Genomic DNA, 23,371 nt, shown 5'->3' with positions numbered 1-23,371 from the left:
GGAAAAAGTGGCTCAGCTGAAAATTACTATGAATATCTATATCACAGTCACTAGCCCAGGGCCCTTTTACATTAGGTGCTCCACATGCACACACCCACAATGATACAGGCCCAGCCACAAAGAGTTTACAGCATAAAGACAAGGCATTACAATAAGTAAAGAGACTTGGGAAGGAAGGACAATGACTGTGACAGTATCATATGCTTACATAGGCTTGCAAGGTACATCGACGAGAGACTGAAACATTTAAAGAGAGCTGGTAGTAATGTCCTCCTCGCACTCTAAAGAGAGGTTTGCCCATGTAATGAAGTTTGGATTGAAGATATCCAGCACTGAAAAGTGGGTATGGGGAGGCCTTGGAGAAAACACACAGAACCACTATTGTTCTAGAAGTAGTGATGGAAAGGACATCTCTTCCAAACTGGAAATCGTTAGGCATCTTGATGAGCCAGTCCCCTAGTGTGTAATTTAACATTTAGTAATGCTGTGCCTGTGACTGAGAAGTCAGCTACTAATGAACTGCAGTTGTTTTCAAGCTCTCTCCTAAGTGAGGGGTAAGAGCTTGGGGTTACCCTACCAGGAGCATCCGAAGCGAGCTCTAAAGAAGGTTTTTCTTTTTTTTTGTTATTTTTTTCACTTTGATGGTAACAATATATCTTGCAGGGTCAGGGAAACCTGCGACCTTGGGGAGGGGTATTTTTGTTTTTTTTTGTTTTGTTTTTTCACAAGAAGTTAGTGGCAGGGTACTTAAAACATGTTTGCAAGCCCCACTTTTACATTCAAAGTACCAGAGTGGGGTTCAGCCATAGCAAGCTATTATGCACCATTTCAGACACAAATTGATATAAACATATAGCCAGAATAATCATCTATACTGAATTGTAACTTTTCCTTTGACTCCTTATATGATATACATTATGCAAGATTTGGCTACATTTCAATCATACAGCATCATATCCTTTAGTTGGGATTGGTGGCTCTTTCTATTTGTCTCTGAGCATTCTTGTCAAGTGAATCTTTCAGGCCACCATCAACCTTCATATCTTACTTCAGTATCTCAAACTGCTTATTTTTAGGCCTTTGACCTGTGACAAAGAGAAGTTACTCACCTGTGTAGTAACAATGGTTCTTCGAGATGTGTCCCCATGGGTGCTCCACAGTAGGTGTCGGGCTCGCCCCGGCGCCGCAGCTCGGAAAATCTTCAGCAGTCTCCGTTGGGTCGCACATGCGCCGATGCGCGTTGGCTCTTCGTGCGCTTACAGTCACGTGCGCGATCCGGTCCCCGCCAGTTCCTGATCAACCACTCCGGACGCCCCTGAAAAAACACACAAACAGAGCTCCGAAGTGGGGAGGAACGGGTGGGTAGTGGAGCACCCACGGGGACACATCTCGAAGAACCATCGTTACTACATAGGTGAGTAACTTCTCTTTCTTCTTCGAGTGGTCCCCGTGGGTGCTCCACAGTAGGTGACTACCCAGCAGTAACCCCCCCCGAAAAAGGAGGTGGGTACCCGATTTATGCACAGCTTGCCCGTGAAAGGACTGCTGTCGACAGGTGTGTATCCTCATCAAGCATCCTGTGCATGGCGTAGTGCTTGGCGAAGGTGTCATAGGAAGACCACGTCGCCGCTCTGCAAATATCTCTCAGCGCGATGCCTTTGAAGAAGGCCGTTGACGCCGCCATCACCCTAGTAGAGTGGGGTCTTGGTGGAACTGGCAGAGGAGTCTTGCAAATCTCGTAACACAGTCTTATGCAAGACACAATGTGATTTGAAATCCTCTGTGAAGATAGCGCTTCTCCTTTTGACCTGGATGCAATGGACACCAGGAGTCTGTCCATTTTCCGGAAAGGTTTAGTTCTATCGATGTAGAAGGCCAGTGCCCTTCTTACGTCAAGTAAGTGCAACCGTGCCTCTTCATTTGAGTTGTGAGGCTTAGGATAGAACGAGGGCAGCACTATTGGTTCGTTGATATGAAAGTCTGAAGAGACCTTCGGAACGAAGGCTGGGTGTAATCGTAAGACCACCACTTCTTTTGAGAAGATCGTGCAGGGTGGTGTGGACATTATGGCCGCGAGCTCACTCACTCTGCGAGCTGACGTGATTGCCAGGAGGAAAGTCGTTTTAATAATAAGTAGGCGAAGGGGGACCGTAGCCAATGGTTCAAAGGGCGGTCCCAAGAGGGTGTGTAGAACTAGGTCTAAACTCCATGATGGCGGTATTGGTTTCCGAGGGGGGTACAGATTCACCAACCCTTTAGGAAATGCGAGACCACAGGATGGGCAAATGTGGTTGATTCATCCTCTTCATGCTGAAACGCTGATATAGCCGCCAGATGCACCTTTATAGAGGATAGCGAAAGTCCGTTTTGTTTGAGTTGTAGCAAATAATCCAGAATCGTAGGTATGGTGGCGTCCCAGGGTATTAGTTGCCTGGAGGAACACCATTCGGAAAAACGCAACCATTTGTGCCGATAAGTCTTTCTGGTGGAAGTTCTCCGACTACATTCAAGGACTTGTTGTACTCCCTCTGAGCATGTAGTCTCTAAGGCGCTTAGCCATGGATTAGCCATGCTTGTAGCCGAAGTCTCTTCGGTTGCGGGTGCAGTATTGACCCCCGAGCCTGAGTGAGAATGTCCGGTACTGTTGGTAGGGGAAATGGCCGATGTTGAGCCATGTGCAAGAGCAATGGGGACCACTGTTGCCGGTCCCAGGTTGGGACTATGAGTATCATGCGTGCTTTCTCCCTTCTGGCCTTCTCAAAGACCTTGTGTATAAGTGTCGTGGGAGGGAACGCATAAAGTAGAGGGCCCTTCCATGGGATCATGAAGGCGTCCCCCAAAGACTCCTGTCCCATGCCCGCTCTGGAGCAGTATTGGGGACATTTCTTGTTTTCTTGGGTGGCGAACAAGTCGATTTGGGGAAAACCCCATCTGTGGAACACCTGGTGAAGTAGGTCTGAACGGATCTGCCGCTTGTGAGTGGGTGCAAAGTGTCTGCTGAGTTGGTCCGCCTTGACGTTGTGGACCCCCGGTAGGTATGAAGCCTTTATGATTATATTGTTGGCAATGCACCAGTTCCAGAGTCGGACTGCCTCCGCACAAAGCATACGAGACCTGGCTCCCCCGTCAGTTTATATAAAACATGGTAGTGGTGTTGTCGGTATTCACGCCGACTATTTTTCCGCGCAGATAATTGTGAAAATGCCTGCACGCATTGAACACTGCCCTGAGCTCTAATATGTTTATGTGCAGTGTCTTCTCCGCAGGGGACCATAATCCTTGAGTGGTTTTGCTGTCCATGTGAGCCCCCCATCCCATATGGGAGGCATCTGTTGTAATGAACACGTAATTTGTGGTTGGCGGAAGGGCACCCCTGTTAGGAGATTCTTGGGGTTTCCCCACCATGTTAGCGAGCTTTGTGCCTCTGTTGTAAGTGACACCCTCTTGTGGACGGTGTGGATTGAGGGTTTGTATACGGTTGCCAACTAATGCTGCAATCCTCGCATATGCAGCCTGGCATTTTGCACCACAAACGTGGTGGTTGCCATATACCCCAACAGTTGTAAGCACGTGAGAACAGGAACAGTGGGGCTGTACGTTAGTAGTTGTACAAGAGATTTGATGGCACGAAAACGAGCCTCGGGTAAATACACCCTTGACGTGACTGAGTCTATCCGAGCCCCTCTAAACTCTATATTTTGCGTGGGGTCGGTCTTTGACTTTGAGAAATTGATGATGAGGCCCAGTGAGGTAAATGTGTTTGTGGTGACGTGTATCATCCGTAATACCTCCGCCCGGGAAGTTCCCTTTAGCAGGCAATTGTCCAGGTACGGGAAAATGAAAACTCCCTGTCTGTGTAGGTATGCTGACACCACCGCTAAGGTCTTGGTGAAGACTCTGGGTGCTGAAGAGAGTCCGAATGGGAGGACTCTGTACTGGAAATGATCTGTGCCCACAAGGAACCGGAGGAAACGCCTGTGGGCTGGATGAATTGTGATATGAAAATACGCATCCTGTAAGTCAAGGGCTGCAAACCAATCGCCATGGTCTAGTGCCGTGATTATTGAAGCCATCGTAGTCATTTTGAAGCGCTGTTTGCGTAGGTACTGGTTCAGTGCGCGTAGATCCAAAATGGGTCTCCACCCTCCTGTCTTCTTTTCCGTCAAGAAATACCTGGAGTAGAACCCTTTGCCTTGAAATTGTTCCGGTACCCTCTCCACCGCCCCTATGAATAGGAGGTGGTCCACCTCCTGCCTTAATTCCGGTAGGTGAGAGGGGTCTCTGAGAAGGGATGCGGTGGGAGGATTTGGTGGAGGTAAAGACTGGAAGGGGATCATGTATCCCGTGCTTACAATCTCCAATACCCACTTGTCCGGCGTGATGCTTTTCCATTGTGGGTAAAATGGCTTGAGTCGGTGATGGAACATGTACTGAGATTGGCACTGAGGTATGGTCTTGGCTTCGCGGCCTCGACATACCCGTCAAATTTGCTGTCTTGCACTTTGCCCTGCGGAGGCGTTGCCCTGCTGAGGCCGGCGCCTAGGGCCCTTATAATGTGTTTGTTGATGACGTCCCTGATCATACCCCTGTTGAAATTGGGTACGTTGCTGTTGGTAACCATAACGGCATTGCTGAGGATAAAGTTTCTTCCTTCTGAATGGTGGGGTATATATCCCCAAAGTCCGAAGTGTCGCTCTGGAATCTTTGCTCGAGTGTAGGACTGAGTCGGTCGATTCAGCAAACAATTTTATTTTGTCGAAGGGGAGGTCTGCAATTTTGACCTGTAACTCCTTTGGAATGCCGGATGTGTGAAGCCATGACTCTCTCCACATTACCACTGCAGTGGCCACGGCGTGGGCCGCTCTGTCCGCCACATCCAGTGCAATCTGCACGCCTGCTCGAGAAGCCGCGTAGCCTTCTTGCACAATTACCTTAAGAATTGGCCTTTTACCCTCCGGAAGGAAGTCCATGAGGGCAGTAAGCTTGGAATAGTTGTTGAAATTGTATTTCGACAAATGAGCGGCATAGTTGGCCATGCGGAGCAACAGAGTAGAGGAGGAGTAGGCTTTTCTACCCAGAAGATCCAGCTTCTTTATGTCCTTGTCCAATCCCCCAGATTTGTACTGGGACGATTTGGACCTGTGTTGGGACAATTCAACCACTAGCGAGTTTGGCTGTGGATGACTAAACAGAAATTCCATACCTTTCGCAGGGACGAAGTACTTTTTGTCCGCTCTTTTGTTGGTAGGAGGAGTGGATGCTGGAGTCTGCCATATATTAGTGGCTGCCTCCATGATTGCATCGTCCAGAGGAATAGCAATTTTAGAAGAAGATGGAGGCCTGAGGTTTTTAAGGAGTCTGTGGTGTTTCTCCTGCACCTCTGCCACTTGAATATCCTGGGATTGAGCTCCTCATTTGAACAGCTCCTGGAACTGTTTCAGGTCATCTGGGGGAGAAATGTCTCCAGGTACCACGGCCTCGTCTGGCGAGGATGAGGAGGTATCACTATGGTATCTCTCCTCCAATTCCTCTGGATCCTGGCTGTATTGATGTGATTGCCTTTGTGGAATTTCGAGGTGGGGTTCAATGTCTTTAGACCCAGCCTCTGATTGGGGAACTCGTGGTGTTCCCCCAGGTGGAATTAGAACACTGTGGCGTTGAGGGGTGGTCGACGGGGATCCATAGTGAGACGTCGACCTCCTATGCTGATGCCCCGCATGATGATGGCGGTCATAGCAACAGGGACAGGGGCCCAGCAATGGAGACCTGGACCATGACCCAAGGATGTAAGGGTGGTGCCTGGAATGTCGAGACCTCCGAGATGATACCGACGTACGAGGAGAGCCTCTGTGAGAAGACTCGTAGGGATCTCTGCTAGATGATGGAGAAAAGCGTGCAGACCCCTGGGATGGACTCTGAAGAAAAGGAGAAGGACGTCTGTGGCAGGCTGAAGGTGTTGCTGCCCGTCGAATCTCTGGTGGTGATCGTGGTGACAGAAGCAGCGCAATTACCTCAGGAGAGGGGCTGCGGTGCCTGGTCTTCGTTTTAGCCTTTACCCTCTCGGGTGGTCTTATCGGTGAACTTGGTACCGGAGCAGGTGTCATGCTGATTTCCACTGCTCCCAGTGCCGTTGTTGCCGGTGCCGTTGTCCTCGGTGCTGTTGATCCTGGTGCCGATGTCCTCGGTACCGTCGTCTCCGGTGCCTCTGGGGAAGTCTCAATCGGTGCCGCAGTAGCCGGTGCCGGACTGACTAGTGCCCGCACGGCTCTCGGTGCCGTCTCCCTGGTAGCTGCAGGGCCTTGAGTGGTTGCATGCGCCGCGGCTTTACCAGTGGAGGAAGCCAGCATGCGCGGGCCCTTTGTTACACTCAGCCCGCTCCCACCAGCAAGGGGCAGGGATCGAGCAGGCGAGGCTCTTCTTTTCTTCTGCGCAGAGGAGGTCAAAGAGGCAGCCCTCCTCTTGTGCGATCCTGAAGAGCCCTCCGCATGCGTTGCCTCCGATGAGGCAGGCTGAAGTGCTTTGTCAACTAGCAGCATCTTCAGCCTCATTTCTCTATCTTTTCTAGCTCTATTAGTCAACTTGGAACAATGGGAGCACTTCTGGGGAACGTGCATCTCCCCGAGGCACCGTACACATCTGCTATGGCCATCCGAAGCAGGCATGGCCTCCCGGCAAGATTCACACTTCTTAAAGCCGGGGGATGGCATTGTTAAAACTTAACTCTGAGTCCTTAGGTGCTAATAGCACACTTAACAGTCTGTTAGGTGATGCTAATAACCGTTGGCCTTTGAAGGCCGACAAATAAAAGCAGCGGGCCCGCCCGGAGGCGGCCGCTGCGGTTTTAAGATAGTCTTTAGCTTTTAACAACTTTTAACAGAGTAACTAACTATAATAACTATAGAACTGCTAACTATGAACTGTTAAAAACTATTAACACGAGAAAAAAATAAGATTTATCTGTCTCAGGCGTTGGAGCCGGAGAGGATTCCGTCTGCAGCTGTTAGCGGTTGAGAAGGAACCGGCGGGGACCGGATCGCGCACGTGACCGTAAGCGCACGAAGAGCCAATGGGCATCGGTGCATACGCGACCCGACAGAGACTGCTGAAGATTTTCCGAGCTGCGGCGCCGGGGCGAGCCCAACACCTACTGTGGAGCACCCACGGGGACCACTCGAAGAACAACTAATTTTTGGACTCTCTGACCAACATATCCCCCATTTAGTTGTTTTACATGATCCAGCCATCTCAGGCGACATTCCTTCAAGCATGCTGTGAGCACTCCTTACCAGTTCTTGTCTGACCCAGCACGCGCCTGAGAATTCTCATTTGGCAGTGAAAAGCAGCTATTCTCTTTTTCTCATTGGCCAGTATTCCAACCTGTGCATTATGGCTGGCCTAATCATGACCTTACATACTTTTGTCTTTAATTTACATGGCACATTCTTAATACAGTAAATTCCTATCACCTCCCTTCATTTACACCACACACTCTTCATACAGCTTCTAACACCTGCATCCACATTCCTATCATAGCTCAACACTGAACCAAAGCATTTCAATTGTTGCATGGTCTGTAATCCTGTGTGATCTAATTTTAATGGCTTCTTTTTGTCCCTCTCAATAAAGCATGTGTTTCACCATCTGTCAGATAATTTGTAAGCCATTTTCTTCTACTGCAGCCTTCCATAGTTCCTGCTTATAAAATACCCTATGAAATCTGGACTGCCCTGATGATACCAGGAAGGGATCAGTCTTGAGCCATAAGTTAGATCTCCGGTTTGGAGAAGGTTTGAAGCAAGTCTGAGATTTCTTTCCATCTCCCCTTTTATCCACATGGGCAGTACTTCAATTAACTTCATAAGAAATATCTGTTATTTGCAAAAAGCTACAGCCAGGACTCCCAGCCTTTTAAACCCCGTATTCCTCTCATCAAGTGTGTGAAGGAATACTATGGTGGAAAAGCCTAAACTTTTATAGGGTCTCATCAAATAAAAGTTCACATTCAGAAAATATCATCTCCACATCATAGAGATTAATTCAGACACCTGGTTTGTGTATTAGGCTACTATTCTGTGTTCACTGCTTTACTGTTTTCTTTAGAGATAAATTGTGTATTTCTTCAGCCTGTTGTATAATGACAGAACTGTTTTTAAAATAAAAAGCAGTCAAGTAGCACTTTAAAGACTAGCAAAATAGTTTATTAGGTGAGCTTTCGTGGGACAGACCCACTTCTGAAGTGGTGATGGAAAGGACATCTCTTCCAAACTGGAAATCGTTAGGCATCTAGATGAGCCAGTCCCCTAGTCTTCCCTGATGAGTTTATAATGTAGGTATCTTAAACTTGTCTGTCAGATTTTTAAAACTGGAAGGGACTGTTCATCACCGTTGCATCTGATCTTTGGGTTTTCTCAGGCTCTCTGATCTCTCACACCGTTTTCTGTGTGTTTTGAGGTACAGAATCTCATTTTAGAAAGGCACAATCTTGCTTTTAAAGATTCCAAGTGATGGAGCATCCACCATACACATTTGTCAGTTGCTGGAATGAATGATTAACTTCCTTGTTAAAATGAAAAATTTACACCTTATTTCTAGTCTGAAACCATTGGATCTTGTATCTTTTTTGATACACTTGAGAGTTCTCTACTGTCTGAAATCTCCCCATATAGGTGTGTGTTGATTAGGAAAAAGTCACCTCTTAATTTCTCTTGGGTAAATTAAATAAAGTGAGTTTCTTATTACTCTCACTGGAGAAGTCTAACTTAATTTTACCCTTTGTTGATGGCAACCAATAAGTATACAGTTATTTCTGCAATATATTTGTTTGTAATACCAAATTATAGGAGCCTGTTTTTTTTTTTTTTTGAAAAAGACATATTAGATCTTTTCATGTTTTTGCTCATGACTTGTTCACAGGGCAGAGCTAGGGTTGTTCAGTGACCTAACCAGGGCATTTCCTTACCTTACACGGCTGAATTCCTTTAAGTTTAAATTTATGATGTGAGTTTCTTGGGGATTATTATGCCTGTTTTTGTGGACAAATACAACATCCCAGCCATGATTTTATTCTGTATTATTGGTGTGTGCTTTCAACCATCACTGTTAAAACTGCTTTTTGTGGAAATGTCCTTCGTTGGTTTTTTTTTTTTTGTTTTTTTTTTGTTTTTTTTTTTTAACATGTTCTCACATAAAGATGATGCAGGAATCCTGAAGAGAGTGCTACATGTGCCATTTTGAAGATTTGTACTGTCAGTAGTGCTGAGCAAAGAGCTGATTCCCTCCCCCCCCCAGGTTTGCTGGCACATTAGATCTGTTTGGGTCAAACCAAAAGACCTGAAAATGTTCACCCCCTTGAAAAATTTTGATTTATGTTTAAAGAGAATGTTTTATTGCATTGTTGGGCATTATACATCAAAAAACAAAGGAAAGTGGGGATTGAGGTCCTGAACAGCAGGCGTGGGAAGCCTGCGTGGGAGTGGTGGTGCCACCTTCCCCTTTATAACTTTCAGCTTTATTGTTAGGGGACACCAGGCTACTGTGGGGGTCTCTCTCACAGTCTGTCCTTTGGAAACCACTGGACTTTGTATAAATACTTGTCAAGTAGAACTTTGGACAGACTTCTAACTCCCTTAGACAAAGGGTCAATGGGCACAAAACACAGACATCAAAACACTCCAGATCCACAAACCAGTTAGTCAACATTTTAATGGAATGGGGCATTCTGTCAATGACCTAAAGGTATGTGTGTTACTGAAGAGGAATTATCGCACTGTTCTGGAAAGGGAAACAGCCAAGCTGGCTTTTATATTCAAATTTGGTACATTAACACATGGTTTAAATCGTGATGGGAACTTTCTGAGTCACTATAGGGGCTCATCTGCACACTTGGCTCAATCTAATTCTTGACCTCCCTCCCCACCCCTCCACTCTCTGATTTGATCACCTTGATTATCTTTTTCTGATTTGTCCTCCCTTCCTTACTGTTTTTGGTTCTCTGTGCCTTAAATATTGAGTCTGTTCTGGTCTGGCTATGGTCTGAAGAAGTGGGTCTGTCCCACGAAAGCTCACCTAATGAACTATTTTGCTAGTCTTTAAAGTGCTACATGACTGCTTTTTATTTTGATAGTGTATAGACTAGCACAGCTTCCTGTCTGTTACTGTTTTTAAAATGTTGTTTATATGGAACAATGATCAAATACAGAGTGTTGATACCTTAATGCTACATAGCACTGAACAGGATATAACCTAGAACTGGTTTCCAACTGTAGTTTTAAAAAGGTTAGAGGAATGTTCGATTACCTACATATTTAATTATATGTTTGTTTGCTATATATTATTCAGTCACTGGATGTCTCTGTATGCTTTATATAAATGCAAGCAGTGTGTGATTCCTGGTAGCCAACAAAATACAAAGACTGGTGCTGAAGCATGCAGAAACCAGTTGCAATTGTTTTCTTTAATTAACATTTCCTGTTGAAAAAAGGTATGAGATGCCATACATATTGAAAGACCTTATAGTCTCCTTACATTTACTGGAAATACAGAGGTCATTTATGTTAACCTTGGTAACGCCATTCCATAGACATAACCTATAGAAAAAGGATGTATAACTAAGCTCACACCTGCTCCTCCCACAATCATCATATTTAATAAGTATTATGAATTTCTTAACTTTTCTAGCAAAACAAAAAAGCAATCAAGTAGCACTTCAACGACTAACAATATTGATGAGAGTTTCAAGGTTAGAGAGGTCATTCTTGATCCTTTCCTGCTTATTGTTCAGGATACTGATCAGGTGGCTCCTCAGCTTCCTAGAGTGTGTGTGTGGCATAGTTTCTCACTATAATCAGTGTAGTAGGTTGATTGTAATGGGTTTTTCCACTTTCAGTCTCTTGGGTACGATGTCCATCTTTTTGCACTTGGTGAGAAAGATGATGTCTGTCTGGATCTGTGCAAGTTTTTTCATATAGTTGTTGGATTTCCATCCCAAATGGCTAATCTAGTGCCTTGCATGTTGAATGGTAACAGAGAGGCTACATGACTGCTTTTTTGTTTTGTTAGAATACAGACTAAGATGACTACCTCTTGTTACTATTTACCTTTTCTAGGTTTAGCTCTGAACCTAAACATTCCATAAGCATAGCTCTGTGTGTTGGTACAGTTCATCATCATCATCATCATCCACCACCACCATGGACTCAGCGCCCATTCGTATCTGATGCCTCTCTCACTATTTCCTTTCATTTTTTCCCTGTCCAGTGTAGAGTGGCTTAGTTTCTGTAGACTAGCTCCGCATCAATCTACTATAGCATCAACCAATTCTCTGCAGGGTCTGCATCTCCTGTTTGAGCTGTCCATTATGCTGAATACTAGGGTCTTGATTTTTTATTTGTCATTCACTCTGCAGATATGTCTGAATAGCTGTAACTTCCATTGTATAACCTTCTGCAGTAGGTTCTCTTTCATCTGTATCTTCCTATATAATTCCTCATTGGTGACCTTCTGCCTCCTTCCTATTCTCAGGATCTTACAACTCCTCTTGAGTAACAATATCCTTCTCTTCAAATCTTTCATTACCGCCCATGTCTCACATCTGTACAACATGCTGCTGAATACACTGTTTCAAGATCCTCAGCTTTGTTCCTAATGGCAGTGTGGCTCCTCAACAAAGCAATATTCAATAATAGAGTAAAAAGGGGTAAACAGCTGGGATAATGTTATGGTCGAGGTCTATTACAAACCACCTAACCAGGAAGAAGAGGTGGATGAGGCTTTTTTAAACAATTAACAAAATAAGACAAAGAACAGAACTTGGCAGTGACTGGAGATTTCAACTATCCAGACACCTGTTGGGAAAAGAACATAGCAAGGCACAGATTATCCAGCAAGTTCTTGGAATGCATTAGAGACGATATTTTATTCCAGAAGTGGATAAAGCTACTGGGGGAAAGCCATTTTAGATTTGATTTTAACAAACAGGTAGAAACTGGCTGAGAATTTGAAAGTAGCAGGCAGCTTGGGTGGAAATGATCATGAAATGATAAGAGTCCATGAGTCTAAGGTGTGGTAGAAGGGAGAACAGCTAAATAAAGACAATGGACTTCAGGAAGGCAGACTTTAGTAAACTCAGACAGCGGGCAGGTAAAGTCCCATGGAAAGCAAGATGACAAAAATAGTTGAAGACAGTTGGCAATTTTTCAAAGGGACATTACTAAGGGCTCAAGAGCAAACCATTCCTCTGGATAGGAAAGGTAGGAAGAGTGGCAAGTGACTAGCTTGGCTTAACCAGATCCTGAATGACCTTAAAGTACAACAGGAATTATATAAAAAGTGGAAACTAGGTCGAAGTACAAAGGAGAAATATGAACAAATAACACAGGAATGTAGGGGGCAAAATTAGAAAGGCAAAAGCACAAAATGAGCTCAGTCTATCTTGAGATATAAAGAAAAACAAGTATGCAAGTATATAAGACGCAAGTGGAAGGCCAAGGACAAGCTAGGCCTGTTGCTCAATGATGGAGAAACAAACAACATATTACACGGAAATATCAAAAGTACTGAATGATTTCTTTGTATCAGTCTTCACCAACAAGTCTGATGGAGACTGGATGCTTAACATAGTAAACGCTACTGGAAATAGGGTAGCTCATGAAGTTAAAATAGGGAAAGAAAGAATTAAAAATTACTTAGAAAAGTTAGATGTTTTACTCTGGAAAAGGGAAGAAGGAGAGGGGACATGATCACAGCCTTCAAGTAACTGAAAGACTGTTACAAGGAGAAGAGGAAAAATTATTCTCCTCAACCTCTGCTTAAACAGGGTAGGTATAGGTTGGACATTCTGAAAAACTTCCAGTCAAGTCTCCATCAATGAAGATTTTTAAGAGCAGGGTAACTAAATACTTGATGGGGATAGGCTAGATGGTGCTTGGTCCTGCCAGGAGTGCAGGGGACTGGACTTGATGAACTCTTGAGGCTCCTTCCAGCTCTATGACTCTAGGTCTAACCACTCAGATGCCAAGCTGTGAGATGAAGGCTGCTTGAGCCCAAATGCAGCATTCAACTGTTCATTTGCTAGAGCAAGTTTGGGAGAATGATAGAACATTAGAACTGGAAGAGACCATGACAGGTCATCAAGTCCACTCTCCCTGCCCTCATGACAGAATCAAGTACCATCGGAGGGGAGGGATAACTCAGTGGTTTGAGCATTAGTCTGCTAAATCGAGGGTTATAAGCTCAATCTTTGAGGAGGCTATTTAGTGGTCTGGGGCAAATAGACTTTAAAAAAAAAATTGTCAGGCACAGTGCTTGGTCCTGCCAAGAGGGCAGGGGACTGGATTCAAATACCTCCTGAGGTCCTTACAATTCTATGAGATTGTGTATCTCCTTTTTTTTTTTTAAATTTATTTATTTTTTAATCTAGACCATCCCCAATAGACGTCTATCTAATGGGCTCTTAAATATCTCCAGTGATGGAGATTCCACAACCTCCCTATGCAATTTATTCCGGCGTCTAACCATCCTGACAGGAATTTTTTCCTAATGTCCAACCTAAACCTACTTTGCTGCAGTTTAAGCCCATTGCTCCTTGCCCTAGCCACAAGGATGCGTCTACACTAGCTCCACTTCGTCGAAGGAGGCATGGTAATCAGCCTGAACAGAGAATACTAATGAAGTGCTGCAATGAATATGCAGCACCTCATTAGGCTAATTCTCCCTGCGGCAGCTTCAAAGTGTCAAACTTCAAAGCACTGGCATGTGGTGTAGCTGCAGGCATTTCGAAGTACCTGTGCAACTTCGAAGTACCCATGCAACTTCGAAGTACCCTTACTCCCAAAATTTTTAGGAGTAAGAGAACTTTGAAGTTGCGCACATACTTTGAAGTATCTGCAGCTACACGGCATTTCAGTGCTTCAAAGTTTGCCATTTTGAAGCTGCTGCAGGGAGGATTAGCCTAATGAGGTGCTGCATATTGATCGCAACACTTCATTAGTATTCTCCACTCAGGCTGCTTACCATGCCTCCTTCGAAGAAGGGGGTTAGTGTAGACACAGCCTTAGAGAACAAGGAGAACAATCTTTCTCCCTCCTTCTTGTAACCCTCTTAGATACTTGAAAACTGCTATGATGCCCCTCTCAGTCTTCTCTTTTCGAAACTAAACAAGCCCAGTTCTTTCAGTCTTCCCTCATGGCTCACGTTCTCTTGACCTTTAATCATTCTTGTTGCTCTTCTCTGGACCTTCTCCAATTTCTCCACATCTTTCTGCAAATGTGGTGCTCAGAACTGGACACAATACTCCAGTTGAGGCCTAATGAGCACTGAGTAGATGAACTGAAAGGTTGAGGAGATCCAAAATCCAGGACTGCCTCTGCTGTGCCTGTACAATGAAGATTAACTTGACACTTTCCCATTTCCGTTTGTGACAGACTTGTGGAAATAGAGTGATTAGGAGGGAACATTTACATTAGACCCAGTCTTCATCAATCATTTAATGTGGACTGTGACCAATATAAGAACAATACTGGGGACACAGATTGATAGACCAGACAGTCTGAGGAAGAAAAAAATAGAATCTCTTCCTGACTTTGAACATCCCTGATCTGATTTTCAGGTCCTCTTCCAAGGGACTTCAGGGAATGCAGAACAACAGCTTTCCCTTTTCAGGGAAAATCAGAGTCCAGGGGTTTGTCCACTATCACCAACAGCGTGGAAGATGCTTGTAGGTAGCTAGTCCTGCTAGCTGAAGTGGGTCCCAGTGAGAACATAAGCCCCACAACCTGTCTCAACAGGTCTCTTGCAGTTCACATTTCCTTTCAGAAGAATCAAAAGATGTTACAACTCATCTCTTCTAACTGTGCCTTCACCTCCACACAGCAAGCAGACAGTGGGGGACGTATCTGTTAAGGAAAAAGACCCCATATGATGGGCAATGTTTGAAGGTCAGAGAATGCTGCATATCACATAGTGCTCAGCACCATAAATTACTGTAAAAACAAACTAACTAGAAAGTATACTAGACCATAAGCACTAACTATTCAACTTTTTAGAAGAGAAGTTGCAGAGCTACAAGTGTGATACAAAAAATAAGCATGAGAAGGAGACACACACACGGGGATCTCTAAGGTCACTAGTAATAAGGAGGATATGAGTGGAAAGTGGTGCCGCCATGTTTTTATTACCTTAGGAATGGCCACAAGTAGGTGAAGGTGCATGTGCCACTCACCTAAGGGTACTGCTGCAGAAAAAAAAAAGTCTTCTGAGTCTGGTGCCACTGGTGAAAGCACACCAGTGTGAAATACACATCTGCTACCACTCAAAGAACTAGTTTACTTATACTATCTGCATGAATTCGTAAACCAGACAGGACACAGGCACCATCACAATCCTCATCTAAATGGCCCTGAGCTGTCAGCAGGAGCCTCAACTGCTGTTTCAGAATTCAACTATCACGGAACATTTTCCTCCTGTCTGAGCTATCCTCTTCCAGGAAAATCCCAGATGAGCAGCAGGAGAAATCACCCTTAGCAGATTCACCACACTGCCTTCTACTGACCTTGGAGAATCTGTCATAGTACACATTCAGCTTCCAGGTTCCTTCAGGTGATAACAACACAACCAGTAACTCTGAATCAATTAGAATATTCAACAGACACTATTGACATGTGGCAAGTAAGTACGATTAACTGCAACAGATCCTCCTCACATACTGTACCATATTCCTGCAACATCTCTAACATGTGCTGCCACAAATCTCATGCACTGCATACAGTTTTCTTGCAGCACCCAATAAATATGGAGGCATACCTATCTCATAGAACTGGAAGGGACCTTTAGAGGTCATCCAGTCCAGTCCCCTCATCTCTCACCATCCCTGACATTTTATTTTTTAATTTATTTGCCCCAGATATCTAAATGTCCCTCCCCAGGACTGAGCTCACAACCCTGTGTTTAGCAGACTAATATTCAAACCACTGAGCTATCCCTCCCACCTAAAAAAAAAAAAAACATTGCCAATGGTCTAATTCATATCCCACAGAAAATATCCCTAATCTAATTGCCTTTTAACAAGTGACACTGAATTCTCTAGGTTTCATTATGAGCGTGAACACAAATCTTCAAAAGAATACACAATATAGCAGGCTCCATTTCTGGCTGGAAGGAAAGGACATATTTCAAACTGAATTGTATCAGCTACCCATCTAGATCACATTATCTTTCTTTCATTAGATTAAGCACACAATTTTAAATTCTGTTTCTTCTTTCCAGAGGCTCACTGTTCATTGAAATCACTCTGCATCCAGACTGGGTGAGGGGGGACAGCGACAGAGATGCACAGGGGACAATTTGACTAATACTGGGAAGATATTGCACTATCATAGTAAGGAGCATGATTTTGTCTAGACTGTTCAAAACAAGGCTTGGCCAAAATCAGAAAGTAAATGGAACTGAGTGAATTTTATTACCATGGTTGCAAAGCTGATGTGAAAAATGCAATTTTCAATGCACTCTTGTAAACCTGGCTATACCAGCTGATTGGATCCATGAAGTTTGTAACACACATGAGTCTATAACCAACAAAATGGAGAAAGAATGCAAAACCGATGCTTCTCAGGTGTTTTGTTAACGCTAATAAAATGACAACAGTCCAGTAACAAACAGAATGAATGGGAAAAAATTAACTTTTTATTTGACTATGCTATGCAGTTACTGAGATAACATCATGGAACAGAGAGACAGCCTGATGCCCTAGAATCTAATTGTGAAAAATCGAGCCCACTGAACTCAGTAGCAAAATTGCTTTAAAAAAAGGCCTTCAAGGGAGCCAGGATTTCACTCTTGCCATGGAACAAGAGGCAATGGACTTAAATTGCAGCAGGGGAGGTTCAGGTTGGACATTAGGAAAAAGTTCCTAACTGTCAGGGTGATCAAACACTGGAACGAATTGCCAAGGGAGATGGTAGAATCTCCATCACTGGAGATATTTAAGAAGAGGTCAGATAGATGGCTTTCAGGGATGGTCTAGAAAGTGCTTGGTCCTGCCATGAGGGCAGGGGGCTGGACTCGATGGCCTCTCGAGGTCCCTTCCAGTCCTACTCTTCTATGATTCTATGGAAAAGATTTGTTAGCTAATCTCGTCCATTTCCATTTTAGAGAAGAATTGTTCCTGCAGTATGTTCTCTGGTGACGTTTTAACTGACACAGCCAATGGGGTTTTCCACATTTCCCTGGCAAAATTTTTTTTACAGTCTAATAAATCAGTCAGAGGCCACAATTCCAGATATTCAGCCTAAAATTTTGTTAGCATATTCTGTTCCCACTTGCACCTCGTTGTCCCCATTCTAAAAAAAACTGCTCTACCTCCTTTGGTATCTACACTCTTGAAATTCTTGTGGGTTGGTACAGCCACTTTTGATTTCATTAATTTTGACGAGATAAATATACTTAGTTCTTTCCATTTTTCCCCATAAATCTTTTTTTTCCCAGCCTTAAATGCACTTCTACTTAGAAAAGTGACTTTAAAAATAACATTGTGGAGATCTAGGTTAATTACAATAGAATCTTAAGTATGGTAGGAAACTCAAGAAGTCATCAAGTCCAGACCCCTATACTCACAGCAGGACTTAACACCATAACTAAGACCATACCTGACAGGCGTTTGTCTAACCCGCTCTTAAAAATCTCCAATGATTGGCAGACCACATATTTCCAGAGATATTTTTAGCTGCCTTTGCCTCCCACCCACCATTTTTTATTCTTTGGTATCATGATCAATAATAAACATTCAGAACCTTGAAAAAAACAAGAAGTCCTGTAGCGCTTTACAGACTAACATATATTGGAGCATAAGCTTTTGTGGGCAAAGATCCACTTCATCAGATGCATCAGATGAAGTGGGTCTTTGCCCATGAAAGCATATGTTCCAATGTATCTGTTAGTCTATAAGGTGCCACAGGACTTCTTGTTTTTTGCAGCTATGCTACCCCTTTTATATGTGTGTTCAGAACCTTCAGAATGCCCATCTACCTCCTGTTCTCTGAGACATATCTGTCACCTCAAACCCCTCATAAAAAGTCACTTCTACCATCTTGCCAGTGAGAAAGGAGGGGAAGAAAACTTAACAACCATTGCATTATCAAGTCATGTACATGCCTTACGTGTGCATCTTACCTTATTACCTCCCTCATCAGTCCTCACTTCTCACCTTTTTCCCCTATGATTCCCACTTATTGCATGTCATCGGTCACCAGCTCCTGATATGAGCTCTGTCTACTTTTTATTTTTTTTTAAAATGTGGCACCTGCCATATTTTAGGTGCTGACAATAGTCTGCCTTCATTTACACCTGTAGTACAACCTCCTACCTTCATGGTTTGCACAGCTGTGACTAGATACAGTTTAGCAAACAATTTTTTGAGGAGTCACAAAAATAGAACAGAATCCATTTCACACTGTCTTAACTACATTACCCCTGCAGGACTAAACAAAATAAAGTAACTTATAGTGCATCATTAATCACTAAAGTCAGCAGAGTTGACTTTAAAAATACAGGACAGCAGATCTGCTGAATAAGGAGGTGCCATTTTCATACAATTCCTTTTAGAGTAGAAATGTACTTCAGTGCAGACTCACAAAAACCCCTCCAAATTTTTCTTATTTTAGATGCCCGTAATTATTATTCCAGTCTTCACTAATATTTCCTCTGCAAGTTAATTATTATGGGTTGAGATGCTGGAGTATGCCTCAGAGGATTAGCACTGAACTCAGAGCCATAAGGCCTTACACTAACTTTAAAACATCTTGCCCCCACTCCCTCTGTATTTGGCTGCTGTAGGGGCTGAAAAAGCCCCCAAGAGTGTTGCCCAAAGATCCTCCCACTCTGTGCACTACAAAATGCTCTCCCACACCATGCCTCATTCCTTTTGTTGGGCCTCAGGTCTGCTGTTAGAGTCCCTTTTCTCTACTTCCACCCCTTTACCTGGTCACAGGGGTGAAAAATCTCACCTAGGCTGTTTTCCTTTTCCCAATCACTGACAAAGTCTGTCCACAGTGTTTATTGCATATGGTTCCCTAACCCCATGGATATTTACACATTTGTTTATACCATTAACCTTCCAAGCCTAAAAATTTTACTAGATACTGAAGTAAGTTTTCCTCACCCTCCTCCCACCCTGATACACAATGCAATAACAAAGACATGGCTACCTCTCTGACACAGTGCGAGTAATATCTCTTTTACTCCTCATCAGATTTTTGGCAAAGTTTAACCAGCCTGCTTTATTTGCTGCCCCTCTTTTCCACATAAATCGTAACTGATTTTGAATATTCTTGTTTGCCTCTCTTTCCCATATGAGGCTATGTCTACACCACAGCATAATGTTGATTTCAAGGCAGTTAGCTCGATTTTACAATGTGACTATCTTCACTACAAATACCATTAAGTCAATGTTAAGGGGCACTAAGGTATATTTTCTCACCTTGACCTTCCAATGTGGTGTAATGCCAATTTAGAATTTAAAAGGTTGGATTAATACTAGTGTGGAAACAGTGTTACTTTAAATAAATTTTATTGGAGTGTAGAGGTATCCCACAATGCCCAGAATGTGTCCGTTCTGGCCACTTCCACCTCCGCTGCTCTCCAGGTGTGCAGGAAAAAGGAAAAAGGAAGCCTGGCAATTTCAATTCATTTTTTTTCTGGCCAGCATGGTGATCACACCTAGTCATGAAAGAGAGCCCCAGCATGGAGCCATCAGGAGAGTCAAGATCTCATTTCGGCTGGCGGGCTAGCTCCCACCCCACCATACCTCCGGGCAGCTTGGCTGTAGGGACCAAGCAAGCAACATAGCAGACAGTAGCATGTCTTGCCCTGTGTGAAGAGAAGGCTTCCTCCCTGGACAAGATTTAGCAGGAGAGGCCAAGAAACTTCTTTTCTGCACTTCACATATGTATGGGGCAGGTCCCTCCACAAGTCACTGTGCAGCCAGAAGGCTAGCCCCCACCACAACACATCTAGCCTCCTCCTCCAGGTGCTGTGCAGCTGGCGGGCCAGTCCCCGCCCCACCACATCAACTATACACCTCACCACAGTCACTCTAACTCAGGGACCCATCCATGCAACAAACCTCGTTGCCAGCTCTGCCCACATATCTACACCAGCAACAACATTACAGGACCTAACCAGATCAGCCACACCATCATGGGTTCATTCAGCTGCACAATCTACCAATATAATTTATGCCATCATGTGCCAGCAATGCCCCTCTGCTATAGACATCGGACAAACTGGATAGTCTCTACGTAAAAGAATAAACGCACACAAATCAGATATCAGAAATGGCAATATACAAAAACCCGTAGGAGAGCACTTCAATCTCCCAGGCCACACAGTAGCTGACTTAAAAGTGGCTATCCTACAGCAAAGAAATTTCAGGACCAGACTCCAAAGAGAAATTTCTGAGCTACAATTCATCTGCAAATTCGATGCCCTCAGCTTTGGCTTAAACAAAGACTGCGAATGGCTGGCTAAATACAGAAGCAGCTTCCCCTCCCTTGGTGTTCACACCTCCAGATCAACTGCTGGTAGTAAGCCTCATCCTTGCTGACTGAGCTAACCTTGTTATCCCCACCCTTGCTCTGGCTTATTTATACCTGGCCCTGCAGATTTCCAAGACCAGCATCTGATAAAGTGAGTCTGTGCTCACGAAAGCTCATGCTCAAAACTTTTCTGTTAGTCTATAAGGTGCCACAGGACCCTTTGTTGCTCTTAAATTCCAAAAGGATGCATACAAGAAATGGAAACATGGACAGTTGACTAAGGAGGACTATAAACATACAGCTAGAGAATGCCGGGCAGTAATCAGGAAAGCGAAAGCACAATTGGAACTGCAGCTGGCAAGGGATGTGAAGAGAAACAAGAAGGGTTTCTACAAGCATGTGAACAATAAACAGGTTATCAGAGAAGGTGTGGGGCCATTACTGGATGAGGGAGGTAACCTAGTGACAGATGATGCAGGAAAAGCTGAAGTACTCAATGCTTTTTTTACCTCAGCCTTCACGGACAAAGTCAACTTCCCCATGATGGTCCTAGACAACGCAGTATGGGAAGGTGGAGGGCAGCCATCTGTGGGGAAGGAACAAGTTCTGAGCTATCTAGAAAAACTAGATGTGCACAAGTCCATGGGTCTGGATTTAATGCACCCCAGGGTACTGAGGGAATTGGCAGAGGTCTTTGCTGAACCTTTGGCCATTATTCTTGAAGACTCTTGGAGATCAGGGGAGATACCAGATGACTGGAAGAAGGCAAACGTAGTGCCCATCTTTAAAAAAGGAAAGAAGGACAATGCAGGGAACTATAGACCGGTCAGCCTTACCTCAATCCCTGGCAAAATAATGGAGGGAATCCTCAAGGAATCTGTTTTGGAGCACCTGGAAGAGGGGAAAGTGATCAAAAGTAGCTAACATGGATTCACCAGGGGCAAGTCCTGCCTGACCAATCTGATTAGCTTCTATGATGAGGTAACAAGCTCTGTGGACATGGGGAAGGCAGTAGATGTGATATACCTTGACTTCAGCAAGGCTTTTGATATGGTCTCCCACAACATTCTTGTCCATAAGTTAAGGAAATATGGATTGGATCCTTGGACTATAAGATGGATAGAAAGATGGTTTGATGGTCGGGCCCAACAGGTAGTGGTCAATGGCTCAATATCTGGATGGTGGTCTGTTTCAAGCGGAGTGCTGCAAGGCTTGGTTCTGGGGCCTGTGTTATTTAACATCTTTATTAATGACCTGGATGAGGGACTGGATTGAAGCCTCAGCAAGTTTGCGGATGACACAAAACTAGGGGGGAGAGGTAGATTTGTTGGAGGGTCGAGAGAGAATCCAGAGACACCTGGATAAATTGGAGGACTGGGCCAAAAGAAATCTGATGCGGTTCAATAAGGAGAAGTGTAGAGTCCTGCACCTGGGGAGGAAGAATCCCAAGCATTGTTATAGGCTGGGGACTGACTGGCTCAGCAGCAGTACGATGGAAAGGGACCGAGGGGTTATGGTGGATGAAAGGCTCGATATGAGTAAACAGTGTGCCCTTGTAGAGAAGAAGGCTAACGGCATACTGGGGTGCATTAGGAGGAGCATTTCGAGCAGATCTAGAGAAGTAATTATTCCTCTTTATTCGGCACTGGTGAGGCCACATCTGGAATACTGTGTTCAGTTTTGGGCCCCCTCAGTATAAGAAGGATATGGATTTGCTGGAGCAGGTTCAGCGAAGGGCAACAAAAATGATTAAGGGGCTGGAGCACAAGAGCTATGAGGATAGGCTAAGGGATTTGGGCTTGTTTAGCTTACAGAAGAGAAGACTTAGATGTGATTTAATAGCAGCCTTCAACTTCCTGAAGGGGAGCTCTAAAAAGGAGGGTGAGAAACTGTTCTCAGTGGTGTCAGATGGTAGAACAAGGAGTAATGGTTTGAAGTTGAAGAGGGGGAGTTGTAGGTTAGATGTTAGGAAAAACTACTTCACCAGGAGGGTGGTGAAGCACTAGAGTGCGTTGCCTAGAGAGGTGGTGGATTCTCCACCATCCCTTGAGGTTTTTAAGTCCCGGCTGGACAACGTCCTGGCTGGGATGACTTAGTGGGGGTTGATCCTGCTTGAAGCAGGGGGCTGGACTAGATGACCTCCTGAGGTCCCTTCCAGCCCTGTGATTCTGTGAGGCAACATGTGCTGGTGGCTGGCCCCTGGCAACTGATATTTTCAGGGGCTGGCCCCTCAGAAGTAATATATGCCAATACTCTCCCTTCCCAAAGTGTGTGCCCTGGGCTGGGGGGCGGGGGGGCAGTCCCAGCAGTGACCTGTTTGGTATGTTTTCACCAGGGGAAAAGTAGTTGAGTGACCTGTTGACAAATCACAGTCAGGTGTGTGCTCCCTGAGCTCACTTGTTAAGGATGCTTCATCTTCTGAAGCCTACTAACTGTTTGGTTTTCCTTTGCTTGGGATTCCCTACTTTTCCCTCATTGCTTGAGAATAATCTGAAGTGTTTTCCTGTTCCATGGAGCCAGTTTGCTCTAGCTGGGCATCATGTCTGGTGTTTTTTCACCATGGGAAGAAGTAGTTGAACAACCTGTTGACTTGGTACAGTCAGGTTATTTTTTGAAGTCGCTGTTCTTTAAAAAGAGACAGAATGAAGAACACTCCCAGCAATGGATGCTTACAAACAGCTTGAAGGAGCAGGGGGGCATAATGTAGATAAATCAAACAATTTCTCTCATTGGGAAAAGACCTCCGAAAAGTGGGTGTTTGTTTCAATGTGAAGAGAATGAGGGCAATGCGTTCAAGGAAGATGACCTCACACACCCACAACCACTTGCAGGGCATTTTTTCCCAT

General features: G+C 44.4%; 1 long non-coding RNA gene across 1 annotated transcript in view; it reads right to left on the bottom strand.

Moving 5' to 3' along the window:
• Positions 1-23,371, bottom strand: part of LOC142020871 (uncharacterized) — a 210,341-nt gene that overhangs the window by 75,895 nt on the left and 111,075 nt on the right. The gene's annotated exons all lie outside the window — the stretch shown is intronic.

The sequence above is a fragment of the Carettochelys insculpta genome, chromosome 14 (genome assembly GCF_033958435.1).
Source record: "Carettochelys insculpta isolate YL-2023 chromosome 14, ASM3395843v1, whole genome shotgun sequence".
Taxonomy (NCBI): domain Eukaryota; kingdom Metazoa; phylum Chordata; order Testudines; family Carettochelyidae; genus Carettochelys; species Carettochelys insculpta.
The sequence above is the reverse complement of the archived record's forward strand: the minus strand, read 5'-3'. Positions and strand labels throughout refer to the sequence as shown.